The sequence below is a fragment of the Macaca thibetana genome, chromosome 2 (genome assembly GCF_024542745.1).
Source record: "Macaca thibetana thibetana isolate TM-01 chromosome 2, ASM2454274v1, whole genome shotgun sequence".
Classification (NCBI taxonomy): Eukaryota; Metazoa; Chordata; class Mammalia; order Primates; family Cercopithecidae; genus Macaca; species Macaca thibetana.
Window position 1 is genome coordinate 101,784,924 of NC_065579.1, and position 16,694 is coordinate 101,801,617.

Below are 16,694 nucleotides of genomic sequence, written 5' to 3' on the forward strand. Positions count from 1 at the left end.
GGAGGCGGAGCTTGCCGTGAGCCAAGGTCATGCCTCTTGCACTCCAGCCTGGACGACAGCAAGACTCCGTCTCAAAAAAAAAAGAAATACTGGGTTGAAGTAGGACATCTTGAATGAGTGACTTCCCCACACTGCAACCTCGATGAAATTCACTGAACTTCAGGTTCCTCCTGTTTTTGAGACAAGGTCTCCTCTGTTGCCCAGTCTGGAGTGCAGTGGTGCGACCATAGCTCCCTGTAGCCTTGACCTCTTTGCCTCCTCCTGCCTTGGCCTCCCAAAGTGCTGGGATTACAGGCGTAATCGTTTTTCTTTTTTTTTTTTTGAGATGGAGTCTTGTTCTGTCACCCAGGCTGGAGTGCAGTGGCGTGATCTTGGCTCACTGCAACCTCCACCTCCTGTGTTCAAATGATTCTCCTGCTTCAGCCTCCCAACTAGCTGGAATTACAGGTGCACACCACCACACTCCCTGCTATTTTGTGTGTTTTTAGTAGAGGCGGGGTTTCATCATGTTGGCCAGGCCGGTCTTGAACTCCTGGCCTCAAGTGTTCTGCCCACCTCAGCCTCCCAAAGTGCTGGGATTACAGGTATGAGCCACTGCGCCTGGCTGATTTTTTCAAAAGGTTAGGCCAGGCGCGGTGGCTCACGCCTGTAATCCCAGCACTTTGGGAGGCTGAGGCTGGTGGATCACCTGCAGTCAGGAGTTCGAGACCAGCCTGGCCAACATGGTGAAACCCCATCTCTACTAAAAATACAAAATTAGTTGGGTGTTGTGGCAGCCTGTAATCCCAGCTACTTGAGAGGCTGAGGCAGGAGAATCGCTTGAACCTAGGAGGCAGAGGTTACAGTGAGCCGAGATCACGCCACTGCACTCTAGCCTAGGTAACGAGAGCGAAACTCCATCTCAAAAAAAAAAAAAAAAAAAAAAGAAAGGAAAGAAAAGAAAAAGAAAGAAAAACAGTAAAGGTAATGCCTACATACATCTGTGGGTTGTCATGAGAATTAAATGAAATAATGCTGTTGAGAACTGTGCATAGTATCTGGCTGTGTGACAGTTATTACTAAGCTTATGAATCATGGCTTAATAAAGCCTGAGGATTTGAGGGTTACTCTGGAAGGAATTTCTTGGCCATCCAAGGGTTGAGCAGAAATCTCCTAAGTTTCCTCATCAAGCCCACTGTCCTCAGCAGTCCTGTGTGCAGTGCTGTGCAGAGTGACCTGCCACCTGCAGGTTAAGTCAGCTAAGCCAACAGGCTGGGAAACAGTCAACTAGCGACTCAGGAAACAAGAACAGGAGCGTCACAGTTTCCAAAGCATTGTTCACACTCCCCACCACCGCACCCCTCATCAGCTTGCTTTTAGTGCCACTAACACTGCACCCTGGGACCAGCCACCACAGGCAGAGAGGAGTGTGATGCCACGTGAAGCAGCCAGGCTCTGGGGTTGAGACTGGTGAAGGTCTTGGTTGGGGGTACAAATGACACATCCAACAAAGGTGCACATGGCAGGTGGCACTTGTAGTTAGCTCAGAATTCTGGAGGATAGAATTGGAGCTCAAAAGAATTTCAACAGGTTAGAAATATGATACTCAGTTTTTACAAAGGCCAAGTCTGTCCTTGTGCCCCCAAACCCATCTGAACAAATGGAGTAGTACTTTTTTTTTTTTGAGACGGAGTCTCGCTCTGTCGCCCAGGCTGGAGTGCAGTGGTGCAATCTTGGCTCACTGCAACCTCCGCTGCCCAGGTTCACACCATTCTCCTGCCTCAGTCTCCCAAGTAGCTGGGACTACTGGAGCCCGCCATCTCGCCCGGCTAATTTTGTGTATTTTTAGTAGAGATGGGGTTTCTTTTTTTTTTTTTTTTTGAGACGGAGTTTCGCTCTTTTTGCCCAGGCTGGAGTGCAATGGCGTGATCTCGGCTCACCGCAACCTCCACCTCCCGGGTTCAAGCGATTCTCCTGCCTCAGCCTCCCAAGTAGCTGGGATTGCAGGCATGGACCACCATGCCTGGCTAATTTTGTGTTTTTAGTAGAGACGGGTTTCTCCATTTTGGTCAGGCTGGTCTTGAACTCCCGACCTCGGGTGATCCACCCGCCTCAGCCTCCCAAAGTGCTGGGATTACAGGCGTGAGCCACCGCACCCGGCCAGAGATAGGGTTTCAACGTGTTAGCCAGGATGGTCTCGATCTCCTGACCTCGTGATCCGCCCGCCTTGGCCTCCCAAAGTGCTGGGATTACAGGCATTAGCCACCGTGCCTGGCCTGGAGTAGTACTTCTATCAGAAAAATGACACTGGGGACCAGCTCAGGGTGACTAAACTGAGAGAGGCATGATGTTAGCAAGTCACTGAGGTCCTCAGACCTGGGCAAGAAGGGCTGTGATCTTCCCTATGGGGTAATGTTCCTCAGGGCCAAGGGACATGCCCACTCAGAAGCCACACTCACACCACGCTTGGCACCGGGGACCCCAGAATCTATTGCCCAAAAGGCCCCAAACCCCTGCTTCGCAAGCGATGGGGTCTGAGAGGAGGCTAAGGGATTGTGAACAGAACCAGAACGTGTGGTCTCAGGGGGCCACACATGGATCCCTGAAATCCCCTGCATTACAAGTATAGCCTGGGGATACAAGGAGAGGGACCAGGTTGGGGTCAGCAGGGCTCCTCTCCTGGCCCCAGCACATTCTCAAACAGAACTCTGAAGAGTCCAAGAAATCTAAATTCAAACTTGGCCTTCCAAGTCATCATGAAGGTCAGAGTGGAGATTTGCTTATTGAATGGTTTGCTTGTACGATTGCTTGTAAACTTTCAGACATGGGCCTCTGTGCATCCCCTAGTACTGTCCTGCAAATGTTTGTGTGTGCCTGGGCGAGGAGGCGTGTGTGCTCCTCTGAGTTCAGGCAGCACCTAGAGAAGTGCAACCCCTTCCGAACCCCCACAAATGTCCTAAGAAAAGCACCTGTGACATTGAGGGGCCAGGAGAGCTGTCACGTGAGGGTCAGCTGAGGGGACTAAAGACATTCAGCCAGGAGGAGAGAAGGTTCAGGAGCGGCACTCTGGTTGTATTTTGTTTTTGGAAAGTTGATGAAAGAAAAAGGAGGACTTACTCGTTTATTCCAAGTGCTGAGAGAGTAGACTAGGTCCACAGTGTGACTCAGGGAGGCAGGAAGGCTCAGTGAAAAAATGACCCATCTGACAAAAGGTGGGGAAGGCGGGGAAGGGGTAGAAGAACAAAACAGGGAGTAGAGCACGGTGGGAAGTCGTGAGGGCCTTCCTGCTGGAGGAAGTCCGACTGTGCGAGGCACGTGATCTTTGGAATTTTGCAGGGGTGATTTCAGCCGCAAATGGAGGTCGGGGCCAGCCTATGATCACGCTCGTCCTGCCCGGAGAGTCTCTCTGAGTCTGCCTGGGGAAAGCACGTTGCAAGTCCCTCACAGACAAGCCTCCCCTGGTCCCTGACATCATGTATCTGAAACTCTTTCCATTTTCCAGGAAGGGTAAGTTGAGGCACAGGACAGGGAAGTCACAGTGGTATGTGGTCACCAGCTTGTCCCGCTCCGTGTCAGAGGGGCCTGCAGTGTGCTCCTGCTGGTCATGCTCTCCTCCACCTTTTTCAGGTTGGCAGGGTCTCTAGGGTGGGTGACAGTTCTCACATGGACAGTTCTCCATGAATGCCAGAAGTTAGAGTCTGGTGTCTGGCATTTGGCAGGGCCTGGGAAGCCAGGGGAGCCAAAGGGAGGTCCTTTTTCCTGTGGGAACTCATTCCAGCTGCCAGCAGAGTGAGGAGCAAAGCCATGTCACTTGGCTTTCTGGTGGTTACTCCTGGCAACCTTGTCGTGGCCTTGGACATGGACCCGGTCTGCCCCAGGGTTTCTGTTTCTCCATCTGTAGAACAAGGGTGAACTTCTGCCCTGGCTGTCCATAGAGCTGGCCAGACCAGGAAGCATGCTGTCCTCCTCGAGAGGGCCAAGCAGTCGCCAGAGTAAAGACAAGTGGGAATCAGGGCCTGCCGCCTCCCAGGAGAGGCCCAATTAGAGCAGAGAGCAGTTCCCACCAGAGGCTCTGGCCGGCCCTCAAAGCTAGCCGCGTGGGCAGGCAGCAGCAGGCTGTGTGATTAACGATGGCAGCTCAGGCCGCCCACTGGGCCTGGCCTTGGGAACTTCCAATGAGCACACATAGTGCCAAGGGGGAAGAGGACCAGTTCCCTTTCTTCTGCAGCGAAGGGATGAGGGAGCCGGCCAAGGGAGCACCCGGCAACCAGAGGGCAAACCCAAACAAAGGGCCACGCTTTTGAGGGCTCCTGAGACCTCAGCACAGGCCTCCCCGAGGGCCTCAGAGTGGGGGTGGCATCAGGGGTCCGGAGTTCAGCTCACTCCACAGGCTCCATCAATACATCCTGAGGAAGGCTCAGCCCTCTTCCAAGCCCAGGGCCATGATGCAAACAAGAAACTGCTCCATCCTCAAGGAAACAGAGTCTACCATTCATTCATTCATTCATTCATTCATGCATTCATTCATCCATCCCTCCATTCATTCAACAAAGACTACCAACTACTGAGTGCCCTGGGACCATGTAGGGAACAAGACAATCAGGATCCCTGCTCTCAGAAATCTCTATTCTGACTCCTCAGGCAGAAAGCAAGTAAACCAATGTGGAAAAACTACACAGAGGCAAAGAGTGGTTATGGGCACTGACTCCACAGGCTGAAAGCTCTGGGTTCAAAGCCCAGCCCTGGCTGCACCTCTGATCACGAGAAAGCTATTTAACCTCTGTGCCTGGGCCTCCTCCTCTGTAAGGTGGGATAATAAAAGCATCTATCACACAGGATAGCTCTAAGAATTAAAGGAGTTAATATATGTAAAACACTTCAAGCACTACCTAGCACATAGTAAACACCACAGAAATTTTTTTTTTTTTTTTTTTTTGAGATGGAGTCTCACTCTATCACCCAGGCTGGAGCGCAGTGGCACGATCTCGGCTCACTGCAACCTCCACCTCCTAGGTTCAAGTGATTCTCCTGCCTCAGCCTCCCAAGTAGCTGGGATTACAGGTGTGTGCCATCACGCCCAGTTAGTTTTTTATATTTTCAGTAGAGATAGGGTTTCATCATATTGGCCAGGCTGGTCTCGAACTCCTGACCTCAGGTGATCTGCCAGCCTCGGCCTCCCGAAGTGCTGGGATTACAGGCGTGAGCCACCACGCCTGGCCAAGTATTTGTTAAATGAAAAATAAAGTAGTTTCCAGTAGAGACACATACTCTGAAGAACCTGAGTGGGAGGGAATGTCGGGGGAGGTGTGGGGTGAGGAGAGCCACATCAGGGAAGGTAAAAATTAGACTGCTTTTGGCTTCAAGTGATAAGAAACGTGGAAACTGGGCAGCTCCAGAACTGGCCATTTCAGGGACTCACGGACATCTTTGAAGAACCAGGCACTTTGCTGCTCTCTGTTCTGTTACCTTCAGCCTTGGCCTCAGGCTGGCGCCTCTTGTAGCCACAAGATGGCTGCCACTGTGCCAAGCATTACATCTAAGGATGTAATGCATGACAGAGGTCACTGGAGAAGAGATCATCTATTCCTGGTGATAGAAAAACTTTCCCGGAATTCACTCCAGTAAGCTTCACTTCACAACTCATTTACCAGAGCAGCGTCACGTGTTCACGCTTAAAACTGATCACCAAGGCCAGGCACAGTGGCTCACAACTGTAGTCGCAGCACTTTGGGAGGCCAAGGGGGGCAAATTGCTTGAGCCCAGGGGTTTGAGACCAGCCTGGGAACCATGGCAAGACCCTGTCTCTACAAAATTAAAAAAATAATAATAATTAGGGGCTGGGCATGGTGGCTCACGCTTGTAATCCCAGCACTTTGGGAGACCGAGGTGGGTGGATCACCTGAGGTACGGAGATGGAGACCACCCTGGCCAACATGGCGAAACCCTGTCTTTACTAAAAATACAAAAAATTAGTGTGGGGGCGGGCACCTGTAATCCCAGCTACTCCGAAGGCTAAGGCAGGAGAACTGCTGGACCTCAGGAGGTTGCAGTGAGCTGAGATAGCGCCATTGTACTCCAGCCTGGGGAACAAGAGCAAAACTCTGTCTCAAATAAATAAATAAATAAATAAATAAAAATTTAAAAATAAAAACAATCACTGGCAAGGTGGCAGAAATCACCTGGATTGGCTTACCAATTAGGACTCGCTTCTAAACGCAGGGGCCTCAGAGGAGGCCTGGTAACGAAACAAAGAGAAGGTCCTCAGGAAGGATCACCACATTGTTGTTGGGTAGGCAACCACCAAATGCTGCAACAGAGGGTCAGGGGAGGCCTCGTTGAGGATGTTGATCTGAGCGGGCATCTGAATGACGGGAAGGAGCCATCTGTACAGAGATGTGAGGGAAAGATGTTCTCAGCAGACCGAGGAGCACGTGCAAAGGCTCTGAAGTAAGTCTTGTTATTCAAGGAACATAAGGAAAACCAGAGTGGTCATAGGATGGATTGAACAAGAGGGAAACAAGACAATAATAGCTTTTGGAATTTTAAATATATAGGGAGAATTTAAAAATATTAACTGTAGCGTATATATGAGGAGAGAAACAAATGAGTTAGTGTTCTAAGGTTCTTTAATTGCCTGGGAAGAAGATAACAATAATGTTAAAACCAGACATTGACAAGAAAGGGATGCAAGTTATAATTTCTACAACTATGCTATCTAATATGGTAGCCACCAGCCATGTGACATTGAGGGGCCAGGAGAGCTGTCACATGAGGATCAATTTACATTTAAATGAAGTAAAATTAAACAAAATTAAAAATTCAGTTTCTTCGTTGTATTAGCCACACTTCAAATGCTCAATAGCACATGTGGTTACTACACTGAACAGCAGCCACACAGAATATTTTCATTCAGTACAGAATGAAAAATTGGTCAAAACTATTCTAGAGAAATTACTAAATGAATATGGAAAAAGCAAATAACTTTCATTTCTCTTCTTTTTTTCTTCTTCTGCTCTATCACCTAGCTGGAGGGCAGTGGTATGATCTCAGCTCACTGTAACCTCCACCTCCCAGGTTCAAGTGATTCTCCTGCCTCAACCTCCCGAGTAGCTGGGATTACAGGTGTGTGCCACCACGCCTGGAAAATTTTTGTATTTTTAGTAGAGACAGAGTTTCGCCATATTGCCTTGGCTGGTCTCAAACTCCTGGCCTCAAGTGATCTGCCTGCCTCCGCCTCCCAAAGTGCTGGGACTACAGGCGTGAGCCACCGCACCCAGCCTTGAAAAAAGCTAGTAACTTTCAAACTGACAGTGGCAAAGCATGAAATGATAAAAATAATCATTTCTTATTTTGCAAACTGGGCAATGGTAATGAATAAAATTTGAAATTTTAATTTTACTCATGGATTTTCAAATGAGTTTTTTTTTTTTGGAGACTGAGTCTTGCTCTGTTGCCCAGGCTGGAGTGCAGTGGCATAAGTTTGGCTTACTGCAGCCTCTGCCTCCTGATCTCAAGTGATCCTCCCACCTCAGCTTCCCGAGTAGCCACAGTGCCAGCCTCACGCCCTGCTAATTTTTGTATTTGTATTTTTAGCAGAGATGGGCTTTCGCCATGTTGGCCAGGTTGGCCTCGAACTCCTGATCTCAGGTGATCTGCCCACCTCAGCCTCCCAAAGCGCTGGGATTACAGGCGTGAGCCATTGCGCCCAGCCGAGATATTTTTTTAAAAATGTTTTATTAGGTAGTGCAGGTCAGGCATGGTGGCTTACACCTGTAAACCCAGCACTGTGGGAGGGCAAGGCGGGCAGATCGTTTGAGGTCAGGAGTTGGAGACCAGCCTGAGCAACTGGTGAAACCCTGTCTCTGCGAAAAAAAATTACAAAAACTAGCTGGGCATGGTGGCACGCATCTGAGGTCCCGGCTTCTCAGGAGGCTGAGGCGGGAGGATCACTTGAGCATGGGAGGTCAAGCCTGCAGTGAGCCAAGATTGTGTCAACACTTTTTTTTTTTTTTTTTGAGATGGAGTCTCGCTCTGTCACCCAGGCTGGAGTGCAGTGGCGCGATCTTGGCTCACTGCAACCTCCACCTCCTGGGTTCAAGCAATTATCGTGCCTCACCCTCCTGAGTAACTGGGATTACAGATGCCCCTGACCATGCCCAGCTAATGTTTGTATTTTTAGTAGAGACTGGGTTTTGCCATCTTGGCCAGGCTGGCTTTGAACTCCTGACCTCAGGTGATCTGCCTGCCTGGGCCTCCACACTCAGCTACTCAATATATTTTAGAAGGCTGACATAATGTTGATACCAAACATCCAACAAAGATAGGCAGGTTATAGGCCAATCTAACTCATTAACATATGTGCAAGTACTAAAAATACACATTGGCAAATTTGGTCTAATAATAATTTGAAAGGTTAATGCATCTGACCAAGTTACGTTTATTCCAAAATTACAAGATTGGTTTAACATTTGAAAAATCGATGTAATTTTCTGTATTAAGCAAATAAGTTAGGAAAATTACATGATTATCCTAATAGACGTGGAAAAGCTTTTGATAAAATTTAACATCCATTAAAATTAAAACTCTTCAAGACTATGAATAGAAGAGAACTTTAATGTGATAAAGGGTAGCTGCAAAAAAGCTTACAGCAGGCAGTCTTGATGAAATATTGAAGGCTTTTTTTCCCTTTGAGACTAGCAATGATATGAGGATGTCTGCTCTCACCATATGTATTCTTACGGTACTGAAAGGTCCTGTCTAGTGTGATATCCAAGAAACAGAATTAAAATGTGTAAGGATTGTAAAGGAAGAAACAAAGCTATTACTATATGTAGATTACATGATTTTATACATAGAAAATCCCAATGCACTGTGGGAGGCAGAAGCGGGAGGATTGCTTGAACTAAGCAGTTCGAGACCAGCCTGATAACATAGCAAGATCTCGTCTCTACTAAAAACCAAAAAATGTAGCTGGGCATGGTGGCGGGCACCTGTAGTTCCACCTACTCAGGAGGCTAAGGTGAGGGAATCACTTGACCTCAGGAGATCAAGGCTGTAGTGAGCTGTGATTGCACCACTGCACTCCAGCCTGAGCAAAAGAGCAAGACCCTGTCTCAAAAAAAAGGAGAAGAAAAGAAAATCCAAAAGGATGTATGGATCAATTATTATAAGGGTATTTAGCAAGGTTGCTGAATACCAAATCAATACTAAAAAATAATTGAGCTTCTTTACAAAAAGCAGTATGTATGTTTCAACACAAGAGGCAATATATAACTAAAAAATTAAAAACTAAAAAGTTGGCTGGCAGCAGTGGCTCACACCTGTAATCTCACCACTTTGGGAGGTTGAGGCAGGAGGATGGCTTAAGACCAGGAGTTCCATTTACAGTGTTATTTGTGTGTCACTGTAGTCTACCCTGGTTGATAGAGTGAGATCCTATCTGTAAAAAAATAATAATTAAATTTAAAAAAAAACCAAATCAGCCAGGCTCAGTGGCTCATGCCTGTAATCCCAGCACTTTGGGAGGCCAAGGTGGGCGGATCACCTGAGGTCAGGAGTTCGAGAGCAGCCTGGCTAACACGGTGAAACCTCATCTCTACTAAAAATACAAAAATTAGCTGGACATGGTCGTGGGTACCTGTAATCCCAGCTACTTGGCAGGCTAGGAAAGAGGATCACTTGAACCCGGGAGGCAGAGGTTGCAGTGAGTCGAGATCAAGCCACTGCACTCCAGCCTGGGCGACAGAGCGAGACTCCGTCTCAGGAAAAAAAAAAAAAAAAAAAAATATATAAAAAAAAATATATATATATATATATATATATATATAGAATAGTTTCTACTGTAGACTTTATCCCTGACTTACTGTAATCTAGATACATTGTATGTGTATACACACACACACACACACACACACTTTCTCTGATGAGTGGAATCTTCATCATTCATTGTTGCTTAACTATATAATATACCTTATCAATTTCTTACACAAATCGAAACCACTATGTGAATTTAAGAACATAAATTTTTCTTCCCAAAATTATAGCTTGTGTTGCTATGGTCATTTTTCTATAGAATAGATAACTTAAAAAGGGTGAGAAAACAAATTCCACGGATCCCAAAGAAAGATCATTTCCATCACTATTGGTCCCACTAATGCTGCTTTTCAACCCTGTTTTCTACAAACTGGGGCTACAAAGGGAGGCTAGAATAACTTGTCCTAACTTTGGGACTCAAGACAAATGTTTTAATTTTTTAAGCATGTTTTTACATGTTGAGAGAAATTGAAATTTACAGATTAAGAAAAAGATAACCTAAAAGAAAGATGGACTCAAGAGTTAAGCAGGTGCTGCCGGGCGCGGTGGCTCAGGCCTGTAATCCCAGCACTTTGGGAGGCCGAGACGGGCGGATCACGAGGTCAGGAGATCGAGACCATCCTGGCTAACACGGCGAAACCCCGTCTCTACTAAAAAATACAAAAAACTAGCCAGGCGAGGTGGCGGGCGCCTGTAGTCCCAGCTACTCGGGAGGCTGAGGCAGGAGAATGGCGTAAACCCAGGAGGAGGAGCTTGCAGTGAGCTGAGATCCGGCCACTGCACTCCAGCCTGGGCGACAGAGTGAGACTCCGTCTCAAAAAAAAAAAAAAAAGAGTTAAGCAGGTGCTTCACAAAAGCAGAAATCCAGATTGCTAATAAACATGTTAAAAGCTGTGCAGCCCGGGTGCAGTAGCTCACACCTGTAATCCCAGCACACTGGGAGGCTGACGCGGAAGGATTGCTTGAGCCCAAGAGTTTGAGACCAACTTGAGCAACATAGGGAGACCCCCATCTCTATGAAAAATTAGAAAATTAGCCAGGTGTGGTGGCACATACCTGTAGTCCCAGCTACTTGAGAGGCTAAGGTGGGAAAAGCCTGACCTCAGGAGGTTGAGGTCGCAGTGAGCCATGATTGCACCACTGCACTCCAGCCTGTGCAACAGAGCAACACCCTGTATCGAAAAAAAAAGCTGTGCAATGTCATTAATAATTAGAGAATGCGAATTAAAATCACTATTACTTGCCACTACATTTTAGCCAATAAGAATCTCTAAAATTGACAAGTATAAAACTATCAAGCACTGCTGTGGATGTGGAGCAAAGGCAATCCAGTGTTGGTGGGAGTATACAACCACTTTTTTTTTTGAGACAGAGTCACACAGGCTGGAGTGCAGTGGCATGATCTCAGCTCACTGCAACCTCCATCTCCTGGGTTCAAGAGATTCTTCTGCCTCAACCTCCCAAGTAGCTGGGATTATAGGTGTGTGCCACCACGCCCAGTTAATTTTTCTATTTTTAGTAGAGACAAGGGTTTTACCATGTTGGCCAGGGTGGTTTTGAACTCCTGACCTCAAATGATCCTCCTGGCTTGGTCTCCCAAAGTGCTGGGATTACAGTCATGAACCACCGCGCCCGGCCTGATACAACCACTTTTAACTATGATCTTGTAAAGTCAAGATAAGTTAAATTCCATCCTAGCAATTCTGCTTCTAGGTATGTGCTCCAGAATTGCGTGCACATGGGTACCTGGAGGTGAATCCTTCTGATCGCCACATTCTTCTTCTGGTTTTGATAAACCATTGGCCAGAGTGTTACTTAGTCTGGCTGGCCATCTGAGTCCTTAGGGTAACTCTGCAATCTTGTTCCTATGTACTTTGTGTCATATTACGGTTATACACTCAGGAGACAGTATTATTTCCAAGCTTGCTTTAGAGGAGTTCCTCACACTTTCCCCAAAGCTGCTTGTATGCCTGCAATGAGCTGTTGGGCTGAGGAAAGCGCCTCTGCTGTAGCACCCAGCAAGGGTGGTATTCGCATGCTCCCTGCTCCTGGACCAGTGAAGCTGCCTCAGTTCCCCTGCTGGTACCCGCCCTTTCCCTTGGGCCTGGAGAACCCTGAATGAATTTCATGACACTGAGAAATACGCTTCACAAGGCAAAGTTTTTGGTCCGTTTTATTCATTGCTATATCCCTGATGCCTAGCTAGTCCTAGGAAAAGGCAAAGATTCTATAGATGAAGAGCCTTAGGTTCAGAAAGCACATGGCTCCTGAACAGAGAGAACTTCTAGCTCCGAGTTCAGTGTTTAGTGCTGCTTTCTGGAGCACAGATGAGCCTTTTCATCAGGATAAATTATCTGAGAAAGGACAAGGTCCCCAGAGAACTCTTGCCAGGCCTTTGGATCACAGTCGTCAAGAAGCACAAACACTCTGGCAGGAAAGAGGACAAACGCAGATGGAAATCAATATACCCTGTTCTAACACTTCAGCCCCTTCTTTGGGTCCAAGACTCTTGGCAACATCCAGTAACTCTATTCCATAGGCCTCCGCCATCTCCTGCTCCCCTTCTGATCTGGGCTTTCCTATCCCTCTTGCATTGTGCTGGGTAGGTGAGACAGAGCCAAGGGCTTTGACACATATTTCATAACACTCTTGCAGCAGAAACAAAACAGAGCACAACACTAAGAAAACCTTCTGTCTGCTGAGATCTAGAATTTACAAAGCACTTTTTTTTTTTTTTTTTTTTTTTTTTTGGAGACGGAGTCTCACTCTGTCGCCCAGGCTGGAGTGCAGTGGCACAATCTCGGCTCACTGCAACCTCTGCCTCCCAGGTTCAAGCAATTCTGTCTCAGCCTCCCGAGTGCTTTTTTTTGAGACGGAGTTTCCCTTTTTTAGCCCAGGCTGGAGTGCAATGGGGCGATATCGGCTCACTGCAACCTCCACCTCCTGTATTTAAGTGATTCTCCTGCCTCAGCCTCCCGAGTAGCTCGGATTACAGGCATCTGCCACAATGCTTGGCTAATTTTATATTTTTTCTTAGTAGAGACGGGGTTTCACCACGTTGGCCAGGCTGGTCTTGAACTCCTGACCTCAGGTGATCTGCCCGCCTCGGCCTCCCAAAGTGCTGGGATTACAGACATGAGCCACTACGCCCGGCCTACAAAGTACTTTTACATCCAGTCCCTCTTGATTGGGCCTAATTGTGAAAGGATCCAGAGGTACCTATCCACGAAAGACAGGTTCCCTAGTTAACAGAGTCCAGAAAGGCCCAAGCAGAACCAACGAGCTGAAAGTGGGTCAGAGATGTGGTTAGGAACCCATGACACACGTCCCAATATGCAGCCCTATGCTACAGCAAAGAGCAGACTGAGCTCATGGCCTCAGCTAAACACCATCTGGGCAAGGGACCCAAGATGAAAACAGAGGACTTCTGTTGTTAGTAAATGGGAGACTAGGTAAATTGTACCAACTCTTGCACTAGGAGCCAAAACATTTGAAAAGCATCAAAGAGCTAACAAGATACTAAAGAATTACTAGGCTAACATCCCAGAGAGGACACGAATCCAGACAGGTGAGCCCAGCATTTGGGCCACTTGGGCCTGGAGGCAACTGCCCATTTAGCAGAGGCAATGGAGAGAATGGGTTGTGTTTCTGAAAGTTTTGTAGGGCTGGGCAGGGGGAGCTGGAGTACGGGGCCTACCAAAGGTGGAATACTGGTAAACCACTGCCTGTTTTGAGGTGTGACCTGAGAGGATTATACCCTAGGGTTAAGGATAAACCAGAAGCAAACCAGCCCTTGCATAGTCTGACAGGTCTGTGGCTTGGTTTCAGTGGCTTAGAAAATATCCAATCTTGAATCTGGATTACTGTGACCCCAGAATTCTAGTGCTCCTGGGTACTTGACAGAAGCAAATAAAATTCCTCTCTAGAGGCAGAAATTGTCCTAGGCTTCAAAATATTTTAATGAACAGGTTTTCAAATACAATGTCCAGCACAAAGTAAAAAATGAGGCACACGTGAACACACATCGGGGGAACCAGCAGAAATTAGGTGACAGGAACACACAAGGATTCCAGTTATTGGAATGATCACAGAGTGAACACAGGCAAAATGTTCAAGAAAACTCCAATCGCTGGTAAGTCTGGCTATTTGAAATCTTCACTCTCTAATCCATCCCCATACTACAATCCCCATCCTCAATCTGCCTTACCCACTGTCTCCAGAGTTGTCTTTAAACAAAACAAATCTGACTATCCCTCAGCTCTGTGCTTAAATGGCATTCAGGGCTGTTTGTAATCTGTCCTAAACTGCCCTTTTCAGCTTCATCATACAATCTCTTCATATAGACTACTTTCCTGGGTATTCCACCTTTGCCTTCAATGTCCTCGTCTCCTATTTTATCCTGAAAAATGCCTCCTTATCCTTCAAAGTCCAATTTAAACCTCCTCTCTTTGAAGCCTTTCTGAAATATATATATGTGTGTGTGTATATATATATTATATATATATATTTTGTTTGTTTGTTTGTTTTTGAAATGGAGTCTCGCTCTGTCGCCCAGGCTGGAGTGCAGTGGCCGGATCTCAGCTCACTGCAAGTTCCGCCTCCTGAGTTTATGCCATTCTCCTGCCTCAGCCTCCCGAGTAGCTGGGACTACAGGCGCCTGCCACCTCGCCTGGCTAGTTTTTTGTATTTTTTAGTAGAGACAGGGTTTCACCGTGTTAGCCAGGACAGTCTCGATCTCCTAACCTCCTGATCTGCCCGTCTCGGCCTCCCAAAGTGCTGAGATTACAGGCTTGAGCCACTGCGCCCAGCCTTTTTTTTTTTTTTTTTTTTTTTGAGACGGAGTCTTGCTCTGTCACCCAGACTGAAGTGCAGTGGCACCATCTCAGTTCACTTCAAACTTTGTCCTCTGAGTTCAAGCAATTCTCCTATCTCAGCCTCCCAAGGAGCTGTGATTTCAGGTGCCCGCCACCACGCTCAGCTAATTTTTGCATTTTTAGTAGAGACGGGGTTTCATCATATTGGCCAGGCTGGGCTCGAACTCCTGACCTCAGGTGATCCTCCCCCCTTGGCCTCCCAAAGTGCTGGGATTACAGGCATGAGCCACCCCGCCCGGCCCTTTCTGAAATCTTAACTCCAACTCTCATAGCTTTTTACACACTGACACAGTATTCTAATTATTTGTACTGACACACTGTTATAATTGTTTGTTTATGTCTGTTTCTCAAGCCGACTATTAACTTGTTGAGGTTTGGATCTATTTTATTCATTTAGTATTCCTAGCATCTAGCATAGTGCTGGCTCAGAGTAAGTGCTTAATAAACATTTTAATTTTTAGAGGTAGGGTCTCAGCTGTGTTGCCCAGGTTGGAGTGCAATAGCTATTCACAGGCTTAATCCCATTAATGATCACCACGAGAGTTTTGACCTTTTCTGCTTCTGATCTGGGCTGGTTTGCCCCTCCTTAGGCAACCTGGTGGTCCCATGCTCCCAGGGGACACCACATTGTTACCAAACTTAGTGTGGACACCGGATCATCAGAGTGCACTATAGTTCAGAATTCCTGGACTCAATTGATCCTCCTGTCTCAGGCTCCTGAGTAGCTGGGACTATATGTGTGTGCCATGCTGCCCAGCTTACTAAACATTTATGAAAGAATGAAAGTGTATATGTATTTTTTGAGACAGAGACTCACTCTGTCACCCAGGCTGGAGTGCAGTGGCATGATCTTGGCTCACTGCAGCCTCCGCATCCCAGGTTCAAGTGATTCTCCTGCCTCAGCCCCCCGAGTAGCTGGGACTACAGGCATGCGCCACCACGCCCAGCTAATTTTTGTATTTTTAGTAGAGACGGGGTTTCACCATGTTGGCCAGGATGGTCTCGATCTCTTGACCTTGTGATCCACCCGCCTCGGCCTCCCAAAGTGCTGGGATTACAGTGGGCAAGAGCTACTGCGCCCAGCCAGAGTATTCTTAATAATAGGTGATACAGACTGTTACAGGCTGAACTGTGTTCCCCCAAAATCCATACGTTGAAGCCCCAATTTCCACTGTGACTATATTTGGAGACAGGGCTTTTAATGGGCTAAGATTAAAAAGCTGATAAAGGAGGGGCCCTAATCCAATAGGATTGGTGTCCTTGTAAGAACAGGAACTGACATCAAAGATCTTTCTCTTTCCACATGCATACAGAGAAAAAGCCGTGTGAGGATGCAATGAGAAGGCAGCTATTTGCAAGCCAGGAAGAGAGGCTTCATCAGAAACCAACCCTCTTGGGTTGATCTTGAACTTCCAGCCTCCAGCACCATGAGAAAATAAATTTGTGCTGTTTAAGCCACCCAGTCTGTGGTATTTTGTCATGATAGCCTAAGCAGACAAACACACAGAACATTTCTGATATTTCAAACATGTTTAAATATACATCTTTGCCAGCCTGGCCAACATGGTGAAACCCTGTCTCTTCTAAAAATACAAAAATTAGCCAGGCCTGGTGGCACACACCTGTAGTCCCAGCTACTTGGGAGGCTGAGGCATGAGAATCACTTGAACCCAGGAGGTGGAGGTTGCATTGAGCCGAGATCACGCCACTGCACTCCAGCTTGGGCAACAGAGTGAGACTCTGTCTCAAAAAATAAACAAACAAATAAATAAATATAAATAAATATACATCCTTGGCCAGGTGCGGTGGTTCACACCTGTAATTCCAGCACTTTGGGAGGCTGAGGTGAAAGATTGCTTGAGCCCAGGAGTTTGAGACCAGCCTGGGCAACATAGTGAGACCCTGCCTTTCCAAAAAAATGATGTATAAATTAGCCAGGTGTGTTGGCATGCACCTGTAGTCCCAGCTACTCCGAAGGCTGAGGTGGGAGGATCACTTGAGCTGGGGAGGTAAAGCCGCCATGAGCCT